This window comes from Macrobrachium rosenbergii, chromosome 27 (genome assembly GCF_040412425.1).
Source record: "Macrobrachium rosenbergii isolate ZJJX-2024 chromosome 27, ASM4041242v1, whole genome shotgun sequence".
Classification (NCBI taxonomy): Eukaryota; Metazoa; Arthropoda; class Malacostraca; order Decapoda; family Palaemonidae; genus Macrobrachium; species Macrobrachium rosenbergii.
In genome coordinates, this window is record NC_089767.1 from 12,150,467 (window position 1) to 12,162,633 (window position 12,167).

General features: G+C 34.2%; 3 non-coding genes across 3 annotated transcripts; all 3 read left to right on the plus strand.

The window, feature by feature from the left end:
* Positions 1-652: 652 nt before the first annotated feature.
* TRNAC-GCA (transfer RNA cysteine (anticodon GCA)) lies at positions 653-724 on the plus strand. The gene has a single exon. It is a non-coding gene; the product is annotated as a tRNA-Cys (tRNA).
* An 8,164-nt stretch (positions 725-8,888) lies between these two features.
* TRNAC-GCA (transfer RNA cysteine (anticodon GCA)) lies at positions 8,889-8,960 on the plus strand. Its single transcript has one exon. It is a non-coding gene; the product is annotated as a tRNA-Cys (tRNA).
* A 2,055-nt stretch (positions 8,961-11,015) lies between these two features.
* Positions 11,016-11,087, plus strand: TRNAC-GCA (transfer RNA cysteine (anticodon GCA)). Its single transcript has one exon. It is a non-coding gene; the product is annotated as a tRNA-Cys (tRNA).
* The last annotated feature ends 1,080 nt before the right edge of the window (positions 11,088-12,167 follow it).

Sequence of the window (12,167 nt, forward strand, 5' to 3'; positions counted from 1 at the left end):
GGAGATTGACCAAATTCCCTATGGTTTTTTCATTAGCTCTCCGTTTGGCGATGGATCTGGCAGTCGACATGTTCTTGGGTCATCTTCTTCAAAAAGGGTGCGACAATTGTGTCAATGGCGTCCGATTTCTCAATGTCCTCCTGACAGGTTCAATTTTGATTGATGATAGCAGATTGCATCTTTCTTTTATACGGACAGCTACTCTTGAAAACCAACTGTAATCAGTGCTCCTGGTTAATATGGTTTCAACGTTTAAATAGTGTTTTAAAAATTCTTATTTTCATATATTTATAAAACTATATATAGTCCATATATATATATATATATATCACACATCACACACATCAATAAGAAAATACTACCCTGGAGCTAATGTACACTGTGTGCGTGTGTGTGCAAGTGTGTGGGTAACAGCAATTCGTATAAAACTTAAAATAACTTTTATACTAAACTACTCAAAAAAGTTTTAACTCAAATTTCAAGGTACCTTAACCATATATTTTTATAGTCATCTAATATGAATATTTTGTCATTAGCCTTGATAACTAATTAAATTCTTTCGACAAATACTGCTCACAATGATACAAGTCCACTAAATGGAGAAGGTAATGGTGTCAAAATAACACCTGTGATATACATCACTTAAAATCAAGGAGGTGTAGCTCAGTGGTACAGCATTCGACTGCAGATCGAGAGGTTCCTGGTTCAATCCCGGGCGCCCCCTACGGAAAAAAAATTTATATAACTGACACCCTGTCCACAGATGTCTCACTCCCATCTTGGTCAGATCAATCAATAAAAAGAAAATTTACACTGAATGGGTGTAAGAAATCATTTGCCAAAGAAAATTCCAAAAGAATATCTCTTCCATACTTCCTGAAGAATTGGTTGCCTTAGTACAGTAGTAGTAGTAGTAGTAGTATTAAAGTAGTTTAACCAGACCACTGAGCCGACTTTAAGCTCTTATAAGGCTGGCCAGAAAAATTACGATAAAATACCACACAGGCTCACGTTCTCGTACTGAACACATACACACAATAAATACATTTACCTATACTTCCACACTAAAAAGGCATACTAAAATTCATAAGAAGTAAGTAATAATTAAAAAAAAAAATTTAAATTCGACAAATGCTATGTTTTCGTGCTTTTATTATTTATTTATTTTTATATCTTATCTATCAAACCACAGCTCCTCATGAACAACAAAACTGGAACGACTGAAAATGTAAAAGATTATGACAAAATTTCATTTATTGATTTATTCCCAAAAGTTAACAGTCGCTGTTGGTCATACTTTGGACACTCACATAATACGTCTGACCGTTATTATCACCCTGCAATCTGAGCACTCGGGAGACGGGGCACATGGGCTGCCCACTAAGTGCCCATGTGTCAGACAATTGTCAAATGTGTCGAGTCGCTACCATCTAAGGGCCCAGGGGTACTTGAATCTTTATTTCTACTTGTCATAAATATTAAAAGTTAAAAAAAAGGAAAAATCAAACCTGAAAACTTTAAAAAGACATCATCAGCCTTTCGTGAAGTTTATTCTTCCACCAAGGGCACAAGGGAGAGCCGACTCCCAAATGTCCACGTCCCTACCCGACCACACAGGGGATGGAACAACATGATTAGAGTGGCCCAAGTGTAAGCCTGACCTGCTTGCTAGGACCAAAGGTATTACGAGAATACTATCGTCCTCGCCCTAATCACACTATGGGCACACCGACTAAAATGCCTGAGAGTTCTATCCCCAGAACCAGACCCCCTGGAATCCATAGTCCAGCCATGGTCCTACCACAGTTCTCACTATTTAGATTTCGATATAAACCCAATCCCAGCTATGATATCTTTTCCTATTTAACAGGTCCAATAAATTTTAGCAAAAGTAGAACATTCCACAAAAATTAATCCAAACAAATATATAATTATATATATGTAACTCTTGGACTCAAACCCGGGAACAGATTCCTGGGGTTCAAGAGCCCCCTCACCACGTCAAGGTGGTCCCAAATCGAGGGGGCCAAATACCTTAGCCAAATCCCTCATTAATGCCCTACAAAAATCAGTCCCCAAAGACAGAAGTTTACGAAATCCCTTCCCTCGACTGTGACCAATATTACATTGCCTTCACAGGCATATCACTCCCCCAAAGATTGATACAGCATAAATGTTCAGTTAGTTACGGACAACAGAGCTCTGCTATTTTTAACCACATAAATAACCATAACCACAGAATAAACTGGAATATGTCTCGTATAATTTATAGTCGGTTTAATTGTCGGTTCAAAAGCCAGATGGTGGGATCAGCCTTGATTTAACAAAGATATGAAATGGATCTCTGAAGAGGCACCTGGGATTCAGATATTATAGATAAAATCTTCATCCAACCAATTATTAAGAAGATTAAAGAGGAAATGTCAACCAGGATGCAATATCGGCTGACATATGGATCTTTTGGTATAAATACCGCTTTTCTGTAACTTTTTCTCAATAACTATTTGCCTGAGGAGAGAGTAAGTTTGGTCTCTGAAATATGCCCTTCATTTTCCACGTTTTGGTGAGTCTATGTGCTCCCTTATATTTGATGGAATTCTGCTTTAACAGAAAATATTTTACAATTATATATATATATATATATATATATATATATATATATATATATATATATATATATATATATATATACATAATATATATATATATATATATATATATATATATATATATATATATATATATATATATGTTTTATATCTGTGTGCTGGGTATTTTAATCCTATAATCAAACTTAGCTTCTCCTGTGTGACCCCAAACCCTCGTGATCTTGGTCTTTCTCTGCCCCTTAGGTGTACGTTTTCCGTGCGTTCTCTTGTGTTTTTCCTTCGTTTCCTTGCTACTGTGGAAAAGTATACGATTTTTTCTAGATATACTGTCTTCAAAGCCGTTTCCAGTGTTCCCTGCCATTCTGTTGTTGGCGCATGTTATGAAGGCATTCTCTACACCAAGTCTGGCCGTTTTGTTGGTGTTCCTGTACAAAAAACTCATATTTTCCCAGTCTATTTTAGGATCATTTTCCCAACAGTGTTTGGCAACTGCCGACGTCTGATTATAATGCCTATGTTCTGCAGGTATTGTTTGCTTCGCTCTTTACATGAGTTTTCTGTACAGGAAAAACAAAACGGCCAGACTGGTTGTATTTAATGCCTTCATAACATGCGCCAACACCAAATGGAAAACACAAAAACGGCATCCAAACATATATAAAATTATATCATATGACTCCACAGTAGCTAAAACGAAGGAAAACAGATAAACATAAGATCACAAGGGGGGGGGTCCAAAGGAGCTTAGCCAAATTTAAAAGCCCTAGCAAAATATAAATCACCAAAGACAAAGGTCTTCACTGCAAATACTTGATACTGTGGACTGTTTTGTCCAAGAAATCTTGTGACTTTTTCTGAATAAATACTCCATTAGATACCATCCAGTTTGAATGTTCCTTTTAGTAACATACAACATATATATATATATATATATGTGTGTAACCACAGTAAACTGTGTATATGTATATGTATGTTTATATATATATATTAATATATAGATATATATATATATGATATATATAATATATACATAATATATATATATATAAATATTATAGATAAAATACTTCCTTGGAACTAACAATTAAGATAAGATTAAAGATGTTTATTGTATCTGTGTGTGTGTGTAACGGTGACCCAGAATTTTGTATAAAACTTAAAATAACTTTTTATACTAAACTACACAAAAAGTTTAACTTAAATTTCAAAGTACCTTAAACATATAATTTTATATTCATCTAATATGAATATTTTGTCTCTAGTCTTCATAACTAAATAAACCTTTTCGACAAATACTGCTCATAAATTATACTAGCCAACTAAATGGAGAACTTACTGGTGTAAAAAATAACACCTGTGATATATATCACTCAAAATCAAGGGGGTGTAGCTCAGCGGTAGAGGATTTCACTGCAGACTAGAGAGGTCCCTGGTTCAATCCCGGGCGCACCCTGAGAAAACATTTATAAAACTGACATCCAGTCCACAGATGTCTCACTCCCATCTTGGGCACATCAACGAAAAAGAAATTTACTTAAAATGACAAGTGTTTATACTGAACCTAGGAGGTAACAAATGATAAAAAAAATTTGCTGTAAGAAATTTCATACTGGAACCAAAATATTTAAAAAATCTTCCAAATACACTCATAAATTGTTTTAAAACTTAAATGGTTGTTTTTCTTATATTTTTTCTTAATGGTGTAAAATAAAACTTGATTGAAGATTCTAACAAAATTTCTTCTATAAGAAAGGTTATATTTTGAAATTCACAGAGGTTCTTGTTATCAGTTACAATCTGGGCATTTGTTGGCCACATGGACTGCCCTGGGAAAACCATTTATAAAACAGATGGCTCCAGTCCCAGATGTCTCACTTGTGCCACTTCTCTTTGATAACGAAAATTTCCAAAATTTTATCTGGTAGGGGCTTATTTTCAGGTTCTGCCATAAATTTTGCTATCAAAAATGACTGAAAAATCTTCCATACTAAACAAAAATTGTTCTTGTCACTACATTCTAAAAATACTTTATCCAAAAGAGGGATGGATCCTACATTTTTGCAATTTTATGGGCATTATCAATTTATGTACAAATTCATTGACAATACTACGATTATAGCTTTCTGTCACTTCTTAGCACTTCTGAGTCGCCATAAATTACAAAAATTTATATGAGAGCAGTACTATTAAAATCTGTAGATACATTATATTACATCTTTGTCCAAGCTTAGGGAGGATCCCTAAGGAAATTTTATACTATATATATATTGGAAATTCATTGAAAGACTAAGATTCTTCTACATTCTAACATCATCCATATAATACAATATATATTATTTATATATATATATATATATGTGTGTTTATTTTGTGTGTGTATATACAGTATACATATAGAGCATTCTAACATCATCTATAAGGAAGTGCATTTACCAAGATGACCACCAACAAACAGCCCAACCAGCGACAATGCCGCAGCAGATCTGTCCGCCTGCCTCCACTCACGACACACATCCCAGAGGCCTGGTTTTTCAGAGTGGAGGACACCTTCAGATGGAAGAAGATCACAGTGTCATCACACAAAGCTGACGCCGTCCTCGAGCTCCTGCTGGACAACGTCTTCGAACAAAATGAAACCAGATACCTGTACATGTGGTTCGTTGCAATGGAGACGAATGTTAGATTGGGTTCCATGTATTACTATTTTCTACCAATCCCCCAATAACGCGACCAGAGACACGACCAAACAATAAAATAAAAATTCCACACCTGGACAAGATTAAGACACTGACACAGACACTTAAAAACTCTAACCCTTTTGTTTTTACCTACCCAAATATCTTAGCAAAATGATTGCTGATTAACGTCCAACAAAAATCATTCCCCAGAAAAGACACAGGAGTTTACGAAATCCCTTGCCTCGGTTATGACCAATCTTGCATCTGCTTCACAAGCAAATCACTCCCAAAATATTAATACAGCATAAACGTTCATTTAGGTATGGACAACAGAGCTCAACTATTTTCAACCACATAAATAACCATAACCACAGAATAAACTGGAATATGTCTTGTATAATTTATAGCAGTAATTTTTTTGGTTCAAAAGCCAGTTGGTGGAATCAACCTTGATTAAACAAAGAAATGCAATGAATCTCTCAAGAGGCACCTGGGGTTCAGATATTTTAGATAAAATCTTCCTGCAACAAATGATTAAGAAGATTAAAAGAAATTGTCAACCAGAGTGACTTAACGGCTGACCTATGGATCTTCTGGTATAAATACGGCTTTTCTGTAACTTTTCTCATTCACTATTTGCCCGAGGAGACAAGACAATTTGGTTTCTCAGAAATATAGCCTTTTTTTCCACATTTTGGCATTTCTATGGGCTTTATATTTGCTAAATGGCATTCAAAACAAATACACACACACATTTATTGTATATCAACATATATATATATATATATATATATATATATATATATATCTTCTACTGTTTCAAATATTTATTGTATTATATATATATATATATATATATAAATTTTTGTTGCTACATACATCAATAAGAAAATACTTTTTTCCCTGGAGCTAATGTAAGATAAGCACATGTTTATTGTATCTATGTGTGTGTGTGTGTGTGTGTCTGTACATATGTTTTCCATGTGTGTCTTCCTGTAACAGCAATTCGTATAAAACTTAAAATAACTTTTATACTAAACTACTCAAAAAAGTTTTAACTCAAATTTCAAAGGTACCTTAAACATATATTTTAATAGTCATCTAATATGAATATTTTGTCATTAGTCTTGATAATTAATTAAATTCTTTCAACAAATACTGCTCAAAATGATACAAGTCCACCAAATGAAGAAGGTAATGGTGTAAAAAATAACACCTGTGATATATATCACTTTCAAATATTAAGGGGGTGTAGCTCAGTGGAAGAGCATTCGACTGCAGATCGAGAGGTCCCTGGTTCAATCCCGGTAAAGCCCCTAAGGAAAAAATTTATATAATTGACACCCAGTCCACAGATGTCTCACTCCCATCTTGGGCAGATCAACAAAAAGAAAATTTACACTGAATGGGTGGAAAAAATCTTTTACCAAAGAAAATTCCAAAAAAAAAATCTTCCATACTTCCTGAAGAATTGGTCGTCTTAGTACAGTAGTAGTAGTAGTAATTAAAGTAGTTTAACCAGACCACTGAGCTGAATTTCAGCTCTTATAAGGCTAATTTTTAAAATTACGATAAAATACCACATAGGCTCACGTTCTTGTACTGTAACATCTACACACAATAAATACATTTACTCATCCTTCCATACTAAAAAAGCATATTAAAATTCATAAGAAGTAATAAGTAATAAAAAAAAAAAAAAAAAAAAGTTTAAATTAAATTTGACAAATAATATGTTTTCATGCTTTTATTATTTATTTATTTTATATCTCATCTATCAAACCACAGCTCCTCATGAACAACAAAAATTGGAACGACTGAAAATTTAAAAGATTATGACAAAATTTCATTTATTGATTTATTCCCAAAAAAGTTAAACACTGAAACACGTTTTAAAAATCTGAGTATCAATTGTCAACTGTGTTTCGAGTTTCCAGGGTTTGAATCTTTATTTTGCTTGTCATAAATATTTAAGGTAAAAAATCATTAAAATCAAAAAGACATCATCAGCCTTTCGTTTCAAGTTTATTCTTCCACCAATGGCACAAGGAGAGCCGACTCCCAAATGATCTCGTCCCTACCTGACATCACAGGGGATGGCACAACATGATTAGAGTGGCCCAAGTGTAAGCCACACCCACTTGCTAGGACTGAAGGTATTACGAGAATACTATCATCCTCACCCTAATCACACTTATGGGCAAACCGGCTAGAATGCCTGAGAGTTCTGTCCCCAGAACCAGACCCCTGGAATCCATAGTCCAGCCATGGTCCTACCACAGTTCTCACTATTTAGCTTTGGATATAAACCCAATCCCAGCTATGATATCTTTTCCTATTTAACAGGTCCAATAAATTTTATCAATTGGGAAAATTCCACAAAAATTAATCCAAACAAATATAAAATTATATATATGAGACTCTTGGACTCAAACCCGGGAACAGATTCCTGTGGTTCAAGAGCCCCCTCACCATGTCAAGGTGGTCCCAAATCGAGGGGGCCAAATACCTTAGCCAAATCCCTCATTAACGCCCTACAAAAATCAGTCACCAAAGACAAAGGTTTACGAAATCCCTTCCCTCGACTGTGACCAATCTTACATTGCCTTCACAGACAAATCACTCCCCCAAAGATTAATACAGCATAAATGTTCACTTAGTTACGGACAACAGAGCTCAGCTATCTTTAACCACATAAATAACCATAACCACAGAATAAACTGGAATATGTCTCGTATAATTTATAGTCGGTTTAATTGTCGGTTCAAAAGCCAGATGGTGGGATCAGCCTTGATTTAACAAATATATGCAATGGATCTCTCAAAAGAAGGCGCCTGGGATTCAGATATTATAGATAAAATCTTCCTCCAACCAACAATTAAGAAGATTAAAGAGAAATTGTCAACAGGGTGCATTAACGGCTGACCTATGGATTTTTGGTATAAATACCACTTTTCTGTAACTTTTTCTCAATCACTATTTGCCTGATGAGAGAGTCAGTTTGGTCTCTGAAATCTGCCCTTTATTTTCCACGTTTTGGTGTGTCTATGGGATCCCTTATATTTGATGGAATTCATTTTAACAGAATATATCAAATATTTCATAGTTTTATATATATATATATATATATATATATATATATATATATATATATATATATATATATATATATATATATATATATATATATATATATATATATATATATATATATATATATATATATATATACTATAATATATATATATAAAATACTACCCTGGAACTAATAAAAAAACCCTGGAACCTTAAAAGATAAGCACATGTTTATTGTATCTGTGAGTTCATTGTCCACTGTGTGTGTGTGTGTGTGTGTGAGTAACAGCAATCGGTATAAAACTTAAAATGCCTTTTATATTAAACTACTCGAAAAAGTTTAACTCAAATTTCATGGTACCTTAAACATATAATTTTATATTCATCTAAAATGAATGTTTTGTCACTAGTCTTGATAACTAAATAAACCTTTTCGACAAATACTGCTCATAAATGATACTAGCCGACGAATGGAGACATTAATGGTGTAAAATATAACACCTGTGATAAATATTACTTATATAAAGGGGGTGTAGCTCAGTGGTAGAGCATTCGACTGCAGATCGAGAGGTCCCTGGTTCAATCCCGGGCGCCCCCTGGGAAAACATTTATAAAACTGACACCCAGTCCACAGATGTCTCACTCCCATCTTCGGCAGATCAACGAAAAGAAAATTTACACTGAATAGGAGTAACAAATCCTTTGCCAAAGAAATTCCAAAAGAAAAATCTTCCATACCTCCTGGAATTGGTCGCCTTAGTACAAGAAAAAATACTTGCACTTTAAGAAGAAAAGAGGACCTACGTTATTGGCATGGGGGCTATCGTCCCTAGTGCTAACACCACTGACAATAGTATAGAACTTCTCTGTCACTGGATATTGCTTACTCTACTCACTATCAAAGAAGCGCAGTACTTAAAATCTGTCAGATACATTATGTTACATTTTTGTCCAAGCTTAGGGATGGACCCCTAAGGAAATTTTATGGGCACTATTTTATGGAAATTCATTGACAGACTATAAGATACTTCTTCATTCTAACATCATCCATAAGGAAGTGCATTTACATTATATATATTATATATATATATATATATATATATATATATATAATATATATATGTATATATATATAAATATATATAAATATATATATATATATATATATATATATATATATATATATATATATATATATATATATATATATATATATATATATATATAGCATTCTAACATCATCTATAAGGAAATGCATTTACCAAGATGACCACCAACAAACAGCCCAACCAGCGACAATGCCGCAGCAGATCTGTCCGCCTGCCTCCATTCAAGACACACATCCCAGAGGCCTGGTTTTTCAGAGTGGAGGACACCAGATGGAAGAAGATCACAGCGTCATCACACAAAGCTGACGCCGTCCTCGAGCTCCTGCCGGACAACGTCCTCGAACAAAATGAAACCAGATACCTGTACAATGTGGTTCGTTGTGATGAGACGAATGTTAGATTGGGTTCCATATATTACTATTTTCTACCATTCCCCCCATAACATGACCAAAGACGCGCCAAACAATAAAATAAAAATTCCACACCTCGACAGGATTAAGACACTGACACAGACACTGAGAAACTCTAACCCTTTTACTTTTACCTACCCAAATACCTTAGCAAAATTCCCTGATTAACGTCCAACAAAAATCATTCCCCAAAGACACAGGAGTTTACGAAATCCCTTGCCTCGACTATGACCAAACTTACATCTGCTTCACAGGCAAATCACTCCCCCAAATATTAATACAGCATAAACGTTCAGTTAGGTATGGACAACAGACCTCAGCTATTTTCAACCACATAAATAACAATAACCACAGAATAAACTGGAATATGTCTTGTATAATTTATAGCAGTAATTTTCGGTTCAAAAGCCAGGTGGTGGAATCAGCCTTGATTAAACAAAGAAATGCAATGAATCTCTCAAGAGGCACCTGGGATTCAAATATTATAGATAAAATCTTCCTCCAACAACTGATTAAGAAGATTAAAGAGAAATTGTCAACCGGAGTGACTTAACGGCTGACCTATGGATCTTCTGGTATAAATACGGCTTTTCTGTAACTTTTTCTCATTCGCTATTTGCCCGAGGAGACAAGACAATTTGGTTTCTGAAATATAGCCTTTATTTTCCACATTTTGGCATTTCTATGGGCTCCTTATATTTGCTTCTGGAATATCTGTATATAATATATATATATATATATATATATATATATATATAAAATATATATATATATATATATATATATATATATATATATATATACTATATATATATATATAATGTAAGGTAAGCACATGTTTATTGTAATCTATGTGTAAGTGTGTGTTGTGTCTATGTGTGTGTGTGAGTAACAGCAATTCGTATAAAACTTAAAATAACTTTTATACTAAACTACTCGAAAAAGTTTTAACTCAAATTTCAAAGTACCTTAAACATATATTTTAATAGTCATCTAATATCAATATTTTGTCATTAGTCTTGATAATTAATTAAATTCTTTCAACAAATACTGCTCACAATGATACAAGTCCACTAAATGGAGAAGGTAATGGTGTACAAAATAACACCTGTGATATATATCACTTAATATTAAGGGGGTATAGGTCAGTGGTAGAGCATTCGACTGCAGATCGAGAGGTCCCTGGTTCAATCCCGGGTGCCCCCTACGGAAAAAATTTATATATTTGACACCCTGTCCACAGATGTCTCACTCCCATCTTGGGCAGATCAACAAAAAGAAAATTTACACTGAATGGGTGGAAAAAATCTTTTACCAAAGAAAATTCCCCCAAAAAATCTTCCACACTTCCTGAAGAATTGGTCGTCTTAGTACAGTAGTAGTAGTAGTAGTATTAAAAGTAGTTTAACCAGACCACTGAGCTGACTTTCAGCTCTTATAAGGCTGGCCCGAAAAATTACGATAAAATACCACATAGGCTCACGTCCTCGTACTATAACACATACACACAATAAATACATTTACTCATGCTTCCACACTAAAAAGGCATATTAAAATTCTTAAGAACTTAAGTAATATCTAAAAAAAAAAAAAGTTTAAATTTAAATTCGACAAATACTATGTTTTCGTGCTTTTATTATTTATTTTCTATTATATCTTATCTATCAAACCACATCTCCTCATGAACAACAAAATTGGAACGACTGAAAATTTAAAAGATTATGACAAAATTTCATTTATTGATTTATTCCCAAAAGTTAAACCTGAAAACTTTAAAAAGATATCATTAGCCTTTCATGAAGTTTATTCTTCCGCCAATGCCAAAAGGGAGAGCAAACTCCCAAATGATCTCGTCCCTACCTGACATCACAGGGGATGGCACAACATGATTAGAGTGGCCCAAGTGTAAGCCAGTCCTGCTTGCTAGGACCGAAGGTATTACGAGAATACTGTCATCCTCACCCTATTCACATTATGGGCAAACCGGCTAGAATGCCTGAGAGTTCTATCCCCAGAACCAGACCCCCTGGAGTCCATAGTCCAGCCATGGTCCTACCACAGTTCTCACTATTTAGCTTTGGATAAAAACCCAATCCCAGCTATGATATCTTTTCCTATTTAACAGGTCCAATAAATTTTAGCAAAAGTGGAAAATTCCACAAAAATTCATCCAAACATATATAAAATTATATATATGAGACTCTTGGACTCAAACCCGGGAACAGATTCCTGTGGTTCAAGAGCCCCCTCACCATGTCAAGGTGGTCCCAAATCGACGGGGCCAAA